Source organism: Numida meleagris, chromosome 2 (genome assembly GCF_002078875.1).
Source record: "Numida meleagris isolate 19003 breed g44 Domestic line chromosome 2, NumMel1.0, whole genome shotgun sequence".
Taxonomy (NCBI): domain Eukaryota; kingdom Metazoa; phylum Chordata; class Aves; order Galliformes; family Numididae; genus Numida; species Numida meleagris.
This window is the reverse complement of record NC_034410.1, coordinates 34471023-34486677: the sequence shown is the minus strand read 5'-3', so window position 1 is coordinate 34486677 and position 15655 is coordinate 34471023. Positions and strand designations below refer to the sequence as shown.

Below are 15655 nucleotides of genomic sequence, written 5' to 3'. Positions count from 1 at the left end.
ATGGCAGATAACCTCCTGACATGAGAACCATCAAGGCTTGGGAAGTATTACCTTGTCTGATCATAATCAGTGTTTTTAAAGCAGAAGGAAGATGTATGCCTTTCTTCATCAGGACTGTGTCAGACACCAAACAGCAAGGGAGAAAAAAAAAGTGCTGTTTCTTGATGCCATCTAATGTTGGCAAGTGCATCTCAAGGAATTCTCATTACCAAACAGCTTCCTAATACCCAAATTGGAGTTTGCATATATGTATTAGAAGAATAACTCAACCTACCATGTCCATTTTGTTTGCCTGCTAAATGAATCCAAGGCCATTTCAACAGCATTCTACTTTTCTGCAGGGCAAAGCAGTTTCCCCACTTGCCTTACTCATGTAAAGCCTGCTGGCAGTAGATATCTCTGAATGTGATAACCATGAAGACAAATTTTAAAACACTCTGCAAAGTTTCTCACAGCTCTGTGCTCTGGAACACCGATCATAAGTTTTTGCTTCTCCAGAGATCAATGATTCTGAGCTTGTGAGAGTCCCCATCCCAACAGAGATGGTGACAGTCACAATCAATCTGCATAAACAAAAGAACTTAAAGGATATTTTCACAAAGACACTAGTCCTATCTACCAAATAAGCAATTGACTGAAGAGAAACACAAGGTAAACTCTCACTCACAAACTGAAAATGTAATTGCATGGAGCATGCATACACTGTATTTAACAGGTTTGTAAGCCTCAGCGATAGACTGATGTGGAGAAGAAGACAGATGTATTCTGCTATATAACGTGGAGGATTTCTCCTTGACATTGGGGTGCATTCATGAATGGGATCTGGTCTCTCATGGCCTTACATCTGACTTCAATCATAAACTTTGACAGATCGGCAAACTTCATGTATCTGACAGCTTCTCAGCATTCACAACACTTACAGTGTTCTCGATGCTGTTCAAGATGCTCAAAGTGAAACTACCTCTATAGTGTGAATTTGTAATTCTGTCCATCACAGAAACTAGATTTTTTGTTGAAACAGCTCTCTAGTATCTCTCACACAATGAAGACCATGTCAATATTCAGATTATAATTGGTACTCTCATCACAAAACAGGACTTCACCTAAGGACTTCATGTTCTTCAGAAGGCTTTAACACTGAAACCAGAATGACGATCTCATCAATACATTTCCAGAAACACATGTGTCACATCCAATCTCATCTGCAACAAATTTTGAGACAGAACAAAGTGCAGATAAACAGCACAGAGAGTTTAGTTTATCCAGAAGTTTGTGCCCACAGAAAGCAAGTTCAAACACCAGAAATAATCCCAGTTGACATCTATGGCACTTAAAGAAAGCTGGAGAAAAAAGGCTTGAAAGAGCACACAGAGAAGACAGGCTTGTTTAAAGAGTCTCTCCATGGTAACTTTTTTATTATTACTATTTCTCTCACAATAGAAACAATGAAATATGACTAAGAAAGCACTATTGCCAAAAAAAGAATAATCCAGAGGTTCAGGTATTGCTTGGTATAGCAGAATGTAAAACGTTTTGGAATGAAAGTTGCAGAGCCAAGATCATCCCCAGCTTTCCCAAGGTGGAGGTGAAGGGTCTGTGGGCAGAGATCCAAGTGGGCCCCGCACCGTGGAGAACAACCCTCACACAGATTGGCCAGCGCGAGCCTCTGTGATGGGGGACTGCAACCCTGTCTGCGCCCACAGCTACCTGCAGTTCTGATATGGTAGTTAGGTAACTGGGATTTGAAGGTAAGGCCTCTGTCTGCCTTTAGCACATAAAGGTACTTCTTTTGAGACATTGCTTTACAACGATGAGACAACGGTAACAAGAGGAAGTAGCAGAACAACACATTTTTAGAGCACTTGTCTGGGAAGTGAAAGTTCCTGGTGTCAGTACTCTACAAACATTTCACTTGGTGACTCCAAGTGCTAAGTGTACAAGCAGCCCGTGCAGCAGGGACCACAGCACTGAGCCTTGACCTCTCAGAGAAATAGTCACTCCCCTTGTTTATACTTCGCGCTTACAACATTTCCGTTGGTGGTTATGCACCACAGGTTGCATAGAGTGGAAGGCAGCTCCATCCCCACCCTGAGAACACTCGCCCAGCTCACGAGGAGCTGCAGGCCTGAAGATCCTCACTGGGCAGGTAAGCACTCTGGCAACCAAGCAACAACACAGAAACCAGCAAAAGCTACCTCCCACTCAACCCCAGCACAACAATGCAGGCTTTCTGACTGTGGCTTAGCTCTGACACACCAAGAAACTCAGATGCTGTGGGAACGACAGTACACTGTATTCAGGTACCATGGTCTCACTACTATTTAATGTCATCTCACAAAAAGCTGTTTTATAAGTAATTTAATGGCATCTGTACCCAACACTTACAATGCAATTCATTGTTTTATGACAGGAACTGAGAATCTAATGATCTTGGCGATGAACACAGGGGTAACTACCGTTGTCACATTTTATATAACTCACTGATGACTTGCTTTTATTCCTTCTGTGATGTTTAACTGGCCCATTTCACTATGAAATCTGCCCATCTTCTTCAAATGCAATTCCGCAGCAATTGCAAAAATCACCCGGCTTAACAACATGATCTATAACACCAGTCTATTTCAAAAAGTGGTTTACTTCAAAAAAAAAAATAGAAGCTCTGCTTATTTATTTAAGATTTCTATGCATTTTTCTTCAAAATCCTGCAGAGCAGAAAAACATTTATTTTATATTTTTTTATACTTGAGGATGCATCCAGGTATATCTACGTACAGCAACTGATATTTAAAGGAAAAAAAGAAACACAAAAAAGCAATATTTTGAGACATTTTATTTCTAAATTAATTTTAATAAAAAAATCCTTTCCAAGTTTGCACTTGTGATTTTAGAGATATAAATACAGACATAGATCAGCCAATCAGTTACAAATACAACATCAGCATCATATTATCCTCCTCTTTTCACTGCAAAAATATTGAGAGCTCTCTTCAAAAAAATATGCTTAACAAATATGGTAATAATAGATATGATCATTTATTTTTCCAAACACAAAGAAAGAAATTATTATTATGTATGGATTGCCTATGTACAGATGCCAGCTCATTCCAGAACAAAACATGGAACATTATAAAAGAAAGGAAGGAAGTTTCTGTGTGTGAGACAGTAGAAAAAGAAGGGGAAAAAAGGAACTGGCAACTAAAATCAGTTCAGAAATTCTACATCACTGTTACACAAAATCTAGCCCTGATTTTGAAGTTACACATCAGAGCTGCTCGAAAAGTAATGCCTCCTATTTTACTGTGTTGGTCCATGATGTCAGAAGTGGATGCTGGTGGTATGGCAGTAGAGGTTGAACTTTCCCATCAACAATCAATGACATTTAAACTACCTTCAGCAAGTTTGCAAATGACACCAAGCTGACCTGAACAAGCTTAATCAGGGGCCCATGTGAATCTACTGAGGTTCAACAAGGCTAAGTGCAAGGCGCTGCACTTGTGCTGGGGCAATCTCAGACATGAGTACAGATTAGGGGAAGAACCCATTGAGAAAAGCCCTGCAGAGATAGACGTGAGGGTTCTGGTAAACGAGAAGCTGGACATGAGCCAGAAGCATTCACCTGCAGCCTGGAAGGCCAACTGTATCCTGGGCTGCATTAAAAGAGAGATGGCCAGGAGCCCAAGAAGTGATTTCCCCCTCTATTCTACGCTCATGAAGCCCCATCTGAAGTACTGCATCCAAGTCTGAGGCCTCCATCATAAGAAAGCTGTGGAACTGTCAGAGTGGGTCCAGAGGAAGGCTGCAAAGATGCAGAGGCTGGAACACTTCTCCCGTGAAGAGAGGCTGAGGGAGCTGGACCTCAGCTTGGAGCCTGGAGAAGAAAAGGCTCTGCAGAGATCTCACTGTGACCTGCCAGTACTAAAATTGTACTTATAAAAAAGATGGAGAGCAACCTTTTACATGGGCAGACAGTGACAGGACAAAGGGGAATGGCTTTAAGCTGAAAGAAGAGAGATTTAGATTAGATATTGGGAAGAGATTGTTTACCCAGAGGGCGGTGAAACACTGGCACAGGCTGCCCAGAGAAGCAGTGGGTGCCCCATCCCTAGAGGTGTTCAAGGCCAGGCCGGATGGGGCCCTGGGCAGCCTGAGCTGGTGGGTGGTAATCCTGCCCACGGCAGAGGGTTGGGCTAGATTACTTTTAAGGTCCCTTCCAACCCAAGCCATTCTGTGATTCCATGAATTCTGTTTGAAAGTGATAAAAGCACACATAATCAGGCATACATATTAATGACACTGGACCAAGTGAAGTCATTAACTTATCTTAACAGTACATAAAAAAAACATACAAAACCAAATCCATTAATTATTTTAAAATACATTTAATTAAAAATATGAAAGTAGCTCTTCTTCTAAGTATGTCTACATACCAACATAGACTAAAATTTTATTCATTGGGAGTTCTACAACCTGCATCTTCAGAATGGCTCTGGTTTCCACATTCTGTTTTGCCCCAAGAAAAGCACAAGCAGTAGATTGACCTTTTTAGGGGTGGAGGAAGCAAGGTCTTCCTTGGAATAGAGGGTTAAAAAAAGAGATGGTGAGGGAGGATAGGCAGTTCCCCATTAGGAACCATATTCTCAAAGGGTGGAGCTCTACGTCCTCAGTATAGCCCCTTTCTGCATGAGTCACCACTCAGCCATTCCCCTCTTTCCAGATATGCAAGCTGCTCCTATCAGTATCTTTTAAGTTGTCACTACAATGAGAATTTTACTAACACAGTGACCCAAATTCACTAAAAAGAATGCACATTATAGTACTTTAACACAGCTGTACAAAGCTTGCAGAGCATGTGAAAATCAAAATAAGAAAAAACTCTCCAAGTAATTAGCAGTTTAGCTAACAGAATTCCAAACACTTTCAGGAACAGCATCTATTACATCACATTGAGCACAACAGTCTCTGAATTGAACTGTAGCTACTGTTTAATGGCACACAGCACTCAACAGTTACATTTAAGACAAAGTAAAGAATGTTCAACTGAAATAACAGACATTTGGGAGGAGACAAAACACCAGCTATTTTGAAAATACAGGGCCTCCCACTCACTGTGAATCACTAAATTTAAGCTCAGCATTTAAATATTTCTCCAAACTTGCATTCATGACATATTTGACGTTTGCAGAAGTCTTTTAGGAGAACTGTATTCTTTCAGTGCATAGTGGGTTGACTCCAGTTAGAGCCAGCGCACAGTGTTAGAAATAACAATGATGGGGAAAGAAAAATATGAAGATTATCTGCACAAGTAACAATTAATTATCTTTTTGTCTCCTATTGCTAAAAGAAATCTATGATTAAAGGAACATGGACGTAGGACAAGTCTTAGTTCAATCTTCAAACAGAAACAATTTGTATTATTTCAGATCAGGCAGTGGTATGGTTTCACGATACAGCTGAACCAACAGCTGAACACCAACAAGAAAGGGAGTTACGTTCTTCTCACTGTTGCTATTCCCTCCTTAAATGTAAAATCTCTCCTTCCTCCTGTTCCAGGTGCACCTTCTTTCCTTCTTCCTATCCCAGCTCCTCAGGCCAGCATCAGTGCCTGTCTCACATACAGTGAGTGAATTCACTTCACTTACTGAAGAAACAAAAAAAATCCCATTTTTGCTGAATTAGTTTTCTGTTATTTTAGTGAGCTGAACTGATTTGCTGTGTGATCAGATGGACATCAAAAAATTCAAAAACATGCTGAACATAACAGCAAGGTGTAAGAAAGAACTACACCACCATAAAACAACAGAATCAAAGCCCTCAGAGCTCCCATGGCTCACTCAGTTCCACTTCACTTCAAGAAAATGGGACACCAGAAAAAATACGATTATTATGTGAGAGACATCACTACTACTATAGCAGTTAGAAAGTGCAGAGAAGAACGGTGTTTTGTATTGCCCTACTTTCTTTTAGAGCAAACAATTTAACTCTGTTAACTGACTATGAGCAGGGAAATAACAGGATACGTTTTTGCAAATAAAGTCTAGGCTAAGGACTTCTTTGTAAAACTTCTTACAGAAGAACTTAGTCATTTCATCAGTTCACCAAAAGTACATAATACTTTTTTTTTTGTAATGTTTTTGTGTTGCTGTCCTAAGTATCCTTAGGTTCTTGAAAGTTCAAATGCTCTCCCAGAATGTCATAAGGGAGATTTCTGTGAACTGCTGCTTGGAGGGAGACCCTTCTCCAACAAAGACGACGACTCATTCACATGTGTGCTGGCACTTGCTCTCAGAACTCTGTCGCTCAGGTCCTAAACATGACAGATGCTAAGCAGGATAAGAGAACATCCAAACTCCAGCACTAAATGTAGGAGCTTGAATATATTTCATGTCCTGAAAAGTTAACTGGATGATACTGGTAACCGACGGTGTTTGCAAGTCACTCTGGTGAGGTCTACAGAGAGAACTAGAAAAGCAATTACAACTTACTTTGTAAAAGTTTTTCAGCTAAATGACAAGACAGTGATTGTGCTGAGCACTCCTGTTGCTCCCAGCTTTCAACAAGCGTTTTGAAGTTTTAAATTCTGAGCCTCGATTTTAACTGCATCAGAGACTACATACTAAAATAGTTTAGCCATCTCTTCACATGGCCATGTACAGCAGCAAAATGCACACTTGATCTCTTGAGGATCCATCAATTAGCTTTTTTAAAACTAAACATTAAGTCAAAGTGGTATTTCACTACATGTTAACTCAGCACACATAGATCCATTCCATATGTTCTTCAAAAGAAAGTAAACAATTTGATATTGCTTACTCTGCTGAAAATAAAGTAGTAACTACTTATACTACGTTTGATTTTGACTGGTAGTGTTTATAAATTAAAAAAATAATAATCACCTATAACAACCAAGTCTTCTCTATTCTGCACTATCATGCTGCCAAGTATGTTTAGCAACTGCTATAGTTCATAGAAATGTGGTTCCATTTATAGATCAATATACATAATGAGAGAACTTGAGAATATTGTATCTGAATATTAAGATAGGGTAGTAAAAATGACACTAAAACACCACTGAAGCATTCTTTCCTATGTATGTACGTCCAGTAAGGACGTATTTATGATGTTAAAATACAGAGTCATTTGGTTTCAGAGATTAACTTATGACACTGGTGAGGAGGGGAAAGGGAAGAAAAGTCTGATCTCAAAAGAAAATAAATAAGAAGCATCAAAGGAAACTGCCTACACTGTTGGGAACCCTGAGAGAGCCACAGACCAAGTTATGCTTGGCATGAAAGTATAAGTTCTTTATTTCATTGAGTCAGTTACCATTCAGGCTTCTGCGTAGTACTTCCAATGGAGCAAAAGAGGCATCCAGTTATCATAAACTCAGTAAAAGCAAAACCATATACATTTCAGATGGAAAAAAAACAGTATTTTAACCCAAGTCATATAATCTACAATAACTATTTATGAAAACCAAGAACTGATCAGTCCTAAACTGTGATAGAGGAAACCGCATCACCAGAAAGTTGTTAAAAATTACTTAGGGGCATGAAAAGAAAAAAAAAAAATCTGGTCAACTAATAAGAAATTATTTCAGGCTCCTAGTGTCCAATCTAATAAATAATTACATCTAAAATATTGCAAACAGAGTATTTTAAATACTACATTGAAAAAATAGTCGGTTTTTTTTTCAACCATCAACGATCAGGAAAATCAGTAACAGTTACATACGCCTTTAGCTTCAGGAATAACTAAAGATAACAAAACTGACAGTCAGTGAAGATACTGGAGGAATCTAATGAGCAAGCTGACTCAAGAGGTTTCAGTAAGGTACAAATGAAGAAGCCCTTGAGTCTTTGCTCTCATCCTTAAAATCAGCAAGACACTCTTCCTACATAAATGCACAATGATTTAAACTCTGCGTTTTCATTTTTAGTTCTTCAATAATGTTTTTAATACCAAAATACTACAGCTAAGATTCTTTTTCAGAAACATTTTAATCAAGACGTATCAGTAAGATTTAACATGCAGAATACTGTAGCAGTAATTCTGGAGATGAATCATAGAATGTCCCAAGTTGGAAGGGATCCAAAAGGATCACTGAGTTCAACCACTGGCTCCACACAGGACCACCAGTTATCCAGTGGTTGCTTCTACGCATGTTGCCACGTGTGTCAGCAGCACACCAGGGGCTCTCAATTTTGATCTCAGCGCTGAGGAGTCACCATCTGCCAGAGAGCCCCTGTGCCAGCTGCTGCTCCCTATCACTCTTTCTTCCCCATCCCTCATCCCTCCCCAAGACCTCTCACCTCTTCTTCCCCAAGCTCTGAAGAAAAGGGAAGGACCGGGACTGGCATCCTCTGAGCTGCTGTGCTGGGACAACAGGAGGAGCCCAGCAGATGGCCCTGAGCTCCCTGCAGCCTCCAGACAGTGTCAGAGAAGCCACAGAGGCAGCTGTTTCTTTGGAGAATCTGGAGACCTTGGTTTGGACAGGAGGAAGGGCTGATGTTCATCATGAAGGTCCAATCCAGTTGTTACATTAGGGCTTCTTTTCAAGACAGAACAATAAACATAATAAAATAAATAAATAAATAAATAACCAGTAAATGACTCTCCTTTTTGGTACTTCAGAGTCTGCACTGGGACTCCTGCGTCCCCTCTTCGTCTCCCCATTGCCAAACTTTGCATAGTGGTGTGAGGGCCCAGGGCACAGGCAGTCCAGGGTAGGCTGCAAACATTGCCTTTGCCTAGCACTAGGCACTGAAGGTGAAGGGGGGCTGTAGGGCAGCGGAGGTGCCCCCTCCTCTCACTGCTGGGTGGCACCAAGGGATGGGAAAGGCCTCAGCAGGCCATCACACCAGGTGGCTGGTGCAGAAGGGCTCAGTCTCTCTGCCACTTCCAATCATATCTCAGATTTTTTTCAAGTATTCGTAGCTGCAAGTCTTTACTGCTGTTAGAAAGCAATGCATTTTTCCATATTTTGTCTTAGGCATAAACAACAACTTGCCTGAGCTGGCAAAATAAGTAATGTCTGTAACACAGCTGTCAGGCTTCACAGTTAAAGGCAAAAATACAGTACGTTTGTGACTTAGAACACAATAATTGTGTTTAAGATATTGTAATTTCAGATAAAGCACTGGCTCTGCAGAAAGGTACTTCACCTCTCTGCTGCTCCTCTTCAGCACCAGAGAGGAAGAAGAATGAGGACCAGCAAGAGGGGAGCACGAGCACTGGCTCTGTACCCTTCCAACTGCTGGTAAAACCTGCTCAGCATCTTTCCCAACATTTACCAGACAATAGGATAAGCCACCTGATAAAAAGGAGCTTGTGGAGTGTGCACCTTGGAGTGCCATCACTATTATGTATTCCATTATAAATTTTAAATTACATATATCTAAATAATAAATAAAAAATAATAAGGAAAAGGGCACAGTACTCCTTTGCAGGCAACAACCCTATTTTTCAATGCTGAAAACACAGCCAATAAGTGAAAATAACAGTGTTTGTTACGAGCTACTGATTTAGTCATATAGCAAAGAAGTACACTGTCTCTCCTCTACAGTGTTAAGTAGCCTACATGGTATTCCCTTAACTGTCAAATAACTTAGGCTCATAAAAAATGAGCAGCAGATTGTTCATATCATGGTAATGTAATTTAGAGGACTCGGCTTTTTCATGCACCCATATATGTCATCCCACCGTACCTCTCACCACAAAGTTACATGGTAAATCACACCACTTCCATTCATTTGGCATTCATTTCTACCTGTACTGCCAATTCATGTATTTCGTCCAAATTTCAATGGAAGTATCATCTGCTCTCTTGCAATGATCTTAGTGTTTTTATGTGTCCTTTTTTTGTCACTCAGTGTTTTCCAAGAAAGGCACAAATAAAATTATTCCTTAAAAGTTACTTCATCCAAGTGCAGTAATTAAGAGGAATAAAATTGATATTTTTCTTCTAAAAATGATCATTGCTTCTGCTCTATAGCTTATAGAATCACAGAATTGCTCAGGTTGGAGAAGACCTTCAAGATTATCAAGTCCAACCTCAACCTAACCATACTACCCCAACTCTAACAACCCACCACTAAACCATGTCCCCAAGCTTCCTATTCTTCAACCAATTTGCTTAATTGTAGTAACTGATAAGTGGTGTCCTCAAATCTGCTTCTTGAATAATTACAATTGGACAAATTTCCCAAGATAGCTCTAAAGAAAAAAACATAACTTCACAAGCTCTATCATTCTATTTCTGTGGTTTGAGACAACTCAAATTACTTTTTGTTGTGTACAAGAGTGGCTATTACCAATATCAACTCTTCAACGCCATAAACAGTTCATGCACATAATCCAGTACTGAATTAAGTATAATACTTGAAACTTTCTAAAACATACTACTTGATAAAAACGATTATCCTCCAAATTCTTCAGAGTGGCTATTTCAGGTGTATTACTTAGAAGCTTATCATAATTAAACTTTTATAATTATCTATTTTTAAAGTAGAAAATGTTAATGTTTTTGCCTAATTCAGAATGTTACCATTGCTCAATGATTACACAAGTGGAGAAGACACGAACCCAAGTACCTTTGCTAACTAGATACTGCTGCTTCTGATACGTGTTTCCTGTGTTGATCTTCAGATGTACATAACAGCTGTCAAACAATTATAGGAAGTTCTCGTTCTGAACACTACAGCAACACCTTTTTCTCCCTTAACTCTGTTCTTTAATTATTCATAAGTTACAATCACTTAGAAAAGAACAGTGAACTATAAATATTTAACAGAAGATGCCCATGACAGAGACATGAGAGAGATTACAAAAAACAAATACTGTAAAGCATTTGTTTAACCCAAGCAAACAAACGATAAGCAAGGCATATGCTCTTTAGATTTTCATAGCTTTGACAGACCAAACTTATTAAGTCACCTGTATGCTTTACCAAACAAGTGCAATTAAACATGTATAAATTGCCAGGCATAATAGTTTCCTCCAGACTCTTCCTATTTTAAAGGCTTTTTACACTACATTTTCAAGCAGTTAAAGGATGCAAGAGTCAAGAGCAAATACACTGAAGCTAGTGATGTCTGAAACCCCACGTACAACAGATGCATCTTAGCAAACGGTCAATGATGTTAACACAAATTCTCAGTTTATGTTAGAATTCTAACACTTGGGATGATGAGAAAGTATGCATGAATTTCAGATGTCTTAAAATCAAGTTTACACATCTTCTAGATGTGGAGGAGGGCAAAGGATCCAACATGCACTCAAACAGCAGGATAGCATGGCAGGTAAGAATAAACCTAATTTGAATTTTCAGAGCTCATTATATTTAATACTTGGTATCAGCAATGATGAAAATATAGTAATGCCATAATTGTGTTCTGTAGAGGAAAAGATAATTACTAGGAAAATAGGACTCCATTTTTTTTAAATCACTACTATATACTAGGGAAATATCATCAATCTTTTGTTAAAATATTTGTCTACAGTATCTCAATACACTGTATGGAGCGTTCTGAATGCTCTACACATGACAAATACTAAAAAAGTTACAGAGTGGAGCACATAAAATTAACTCAAATGGCATCCGAAAACTGAATGCAATCGGAGAAGCAAAACAATGCTCCCATTCAGTTACTTCTTACTGAATTACTATCTGCTCCCTGTGAACCCAAAGGCCTCCTCTGATTCTGCTCACAGCCAGCAGGATACTCCTGCCCTTTGAGACTAGGGCGCTCTCCCAGCATGACAGCGCATCTGCCTAAACCAATGGCAAAAAAAGAGCATGTCTTCAGCGGTCGAGATAAAATTGAAGAAGATTTATATAATATTTAGAAACCACATTCATTTTCCTTACCTTGACCTTGTAACTGCCCACAATACAGCCTCACAGTGCTTAAACGACTTCATGATGTTTTATTCGTTTGATTTATCAGAGACAAAAATAGAGCTCATCCACTGTAAAGTCTTCCCCCTTACTCTACTAGTTTCCTGCATTCAACTGACTATTCTGTTTTGTTGTATTTACTGATTTTTAATGAACTTTCAATCTTTGACATATCACAAATTCAAACATTTTTTATATTTCAATAATACATATTTCACTATTTCAGCATTATGTAAACATTCCACTTCAGCACTGAAGAATTTGTGCAAAAAATGTTTAACTTTCCTGCTTCATTGCTAGTAGACTATTAGTTTCATTCAGAACTGAAAATAAATCACAGTAACCACTTTTATACATAAAGTATATACTGACGGAGGAATCAATATGTGGTGGAGAGTATACTTGAAAGTTTGCCTGTACAGTTGACAGAAACATAAAGAAAATCCCAGCTGTAAATGACACCTGTGTACCAAAAATGTACTAGAATAGACACAACTTTATCTCCAAATGTGTCTTTTGGTTACTGATCTTACCACTCTGAACAGTTAAACTATAACAGCAAAATAAGGTTGCTGTTAGAATCTGTCCCCTCCCTAAAAATAGAACTGCCCTATATGTCACCTATACCAATAAGTCCAGTCCAAAGGAGACAAGCCCTCAGTATTAATACTTACATTGGAACCCTCAGAATAAAGGCAACCATTCAAGTGCCAAAAATAAAAATAAAAAAGAGCAAACTGGCTGGCTGATGCCTCTGTATCATTGGATTTTAACTGTCAGTAGAGTTGAGAAGGAAAGAACAACAGTAAGTAGCGTAACTATTTCACTGATGTGTTGTAACTTCTCATTTAATTTATGTTGAAACCTTATTTCAGTAACTTGTTCTATGCTGCAACTCTGTTTCAATCATTTACCAAAGTATAAGAATTTTTTTTAAATTGGTTATTTATGCACATAAAAAGGCAATTGAACTGTGAATTCACCCTGAAGTTAAAAGTTTTACTGCTTTTTGCCTTGACCTTTGCATGCACAACTATTTCAACAAAATTACTTTAAGTTTCAGAGGTGTTGGGGCAAAGAGGGCACAAAGGCCAAAACAATTACTTAGTCTAAAACATCCAACACATTCAGCTAAGAATACCTGGCAATATGCCAGGTAATATGAAGAAATTTACACACTGTTAGTAGTTTTATGAATGATCAGTTATGTGATACATTGCTGTTGTTTTTTTCCTATATACCTTGACTCAACACAGTAAGTATTCCTTGGAAACAATAAAATCTAGCTTCATGGCATGGTCCAATTTTCCTGTTTGCATACTAAAACAATCTTAGTGGCTTTCTCTTTTGCCTCTGGTTTGCAGTATACATCCCATTTTCCAAAGTGAACACAGCTAAGTTCATATAATGGAACTTCAACTGAAATGCATTTTTCCCCATCTTTAAGGATTTTTTCTAATTGTACCACAATTAAAGGGATAGAGAATGAAAATAAAGGAACAAACTTTCATAGTCACGACAGATTCAGGCAATTCTAGCTACGCTTCATTATATTTGAACAATAAACAGACAACTATAGATGCAAATTATCCCAGGCACTGTACTATCCACTCTCGAAATGCAATCACTTGCTACGCTATGAACTAGACATTGCACGAATCATCATCACATATTAAAAATACATATTTCCACTGACTAGGTTTTTCTGCCTTGAGTCTTCAAAAGGGAGTTGGTCGGCAGCAATTAAGACTTCCCCAGACATAGTATGTTAGTGACTTATCTAAGAAAAAGGAGCACTAATGCACTATCCTTACTATTGGAGCATCATGATAAGTAAGCTCACATTTATGTCTAGAAAAAATGCTTCTGACTCCAGGTTTGATTCTTTAACTGTCAACAGGGACAAAGACAGCTTGGCTACTAGAAGTTTCCTTCCTCTTTGGCACAGTTTTAATGCAGATCTTTTTGGAGAACTAAATACCACAGTACTACGGGGCAAAACTGTTTAAAAACATTTAAAAAACTTGTGGAACAAGAGGGAGAAACAATACAAATAAATGATTATCTTTTCTTAAATTGAAAGTATAAAATATTAGTATTGTAAAGTGTAATAATAATGAAATAAAAGTAGAAAATAGATAATTAGAAGTTGTTGATAACTGCAGGTTTTTTTTCTTGTGTACCCGTAAGAAGTTCTCTCCAGTCTGTCCATAACTTTGAGAAATTAAGCACAGAACTACATACAAACGTTCTGTCATCCATGCTGCAGTCAAAGATTTTATTACCATTATTAATGGCCACCATGGTTTCCAAAAAAAAAAAAAAAATCACCCTTTGATGGAATTTTTCCACCCCATAGCCTAAGACACATTTCCATTTTTAAGGTCTTTGAACTTGTAGAAACAATAAGCAGTTAACTGTACAATAAAAGAGTGTAAAAATTCTACACATTTGGAGAAATCAACAATTTTGTCCTAGCCTCCTGCACAGGATTATTTATTTGAGTGTTTTCTAAGAGCAGCTGCAGTTGTATGCACTTCATCATAAAGGATTCATTCTTACCACAGTAATTCGTTAAAAATACCCTTCATTTCCTGCAGGTCCCATCCAGCACAGTATTATTTCCAGAGCACTAAGGAGCTCAACCATCAGAAACCTCTGTTAAATGGTCTGCACAAAAATACAGCAGAAATATTCCAGTTTACACAGATCCTTTTACTCTTTTCCTTATCACAGTATTTGAACCTCACAGAATAGCATTTAGTTACAATAAAAACTACATCTTAAAAGCAAGCTGCAGATTTACAAGAATGAAATCACGGCTGAGAAAGTTTCACGAGGAAAAAAGTGATTGAGATAGGAGCAGTCTGTTTCCAGGGCTACCAATGAACCATATATTATGTTTTAGATGGTTTCCTAGGAAAATAATCCTAACGATCACATCATGTATGTGTGTTTTTTTATATATACTCCTTCTAACTTTAGAACGTATTTGTTGACTTCTAGTAGATAGGATAATAGAGTAGATAGTTAGAAAAAATAATAGATACCATTCTGATTACAAAAATAGCTTAAATCAAGAGTTCAGACCTCCTCAGGTCCCTCAGTCAACCAACAAGAGACCACTTGTCACTAACTCTGTGGCAGATGCAGCCAGTTCCAAAGCAGAGAAAAGATCCCACTGCACCCCATCTTCCAGAGGCAAGTAAAATTTTAGCGCAAAGAACTTCTCCCCTTTATTCTGTCTTCAGCTATATGAGAAGGACATACAACACTGAGATGTAGGCGTCTGAGCCACCTGACGTTACTGCCTATCATTCAGAACTCCTTGGCAGACATTAGAGCACTGCCAAGAACTCCTGAGGGTTCCGTATTAAAAAAAAAAAAAAAAGTTTGTTGTATCATATCCGTTTATCAAGCCCTGCTCCAAGAAGGGCAGATGTACAATACCTGCTTCTTCAAAAACAAAGCTCACTGCAGCTACAGAGACTGAGATTTGTTATCTCCTCTAGGGAAGAAAACACCGAGTTTTATCTCATCTGAACATGGCCTGATGTCTCCCCACAGAAGATACTGGTAATTTTAAGAGAACAGGAAAGGTTTCAGAAATGACCTTAGCCTGTCAAAATTCCTACTGTGGTAAACAGGTGTTTCTTTCAGTGCTGGAAATTCATGTATTGCCTGAAGTGCTTAAAACCAGCTATGTACTACTCATCCTCTTTTTCTAACAAGACTACTACTGGAAAATACATCTTAACA

The 15655-nt window shown here is 38.4% G+C and overlaps 1 protein-coding gene and 1 long non-coding RNA gene across 3 annotated transcripts in view; one reads left to right on the top strand and one right to left on the bottom strand.

Annotated features, from left to right (window-relative positions):
* The window catches only part of PLCL2 (phospholipase C like 2), a 96028-nt gene that overhangs the window by 44782 nt on the left and 35591 nt on the right, over nt 1-15655 (bottom strand). The window lies entirely within an intron of this gene.
* Nucleotides 2039-8607, top strand: LOC110393583. The gene is made up of 2 exons (XR_002435043.1): nt 2039-2300; nt 2411-8607. It is a non-coding gene; the product is annotated as an uncharacterized LOC110393583 (long non-coding RNA).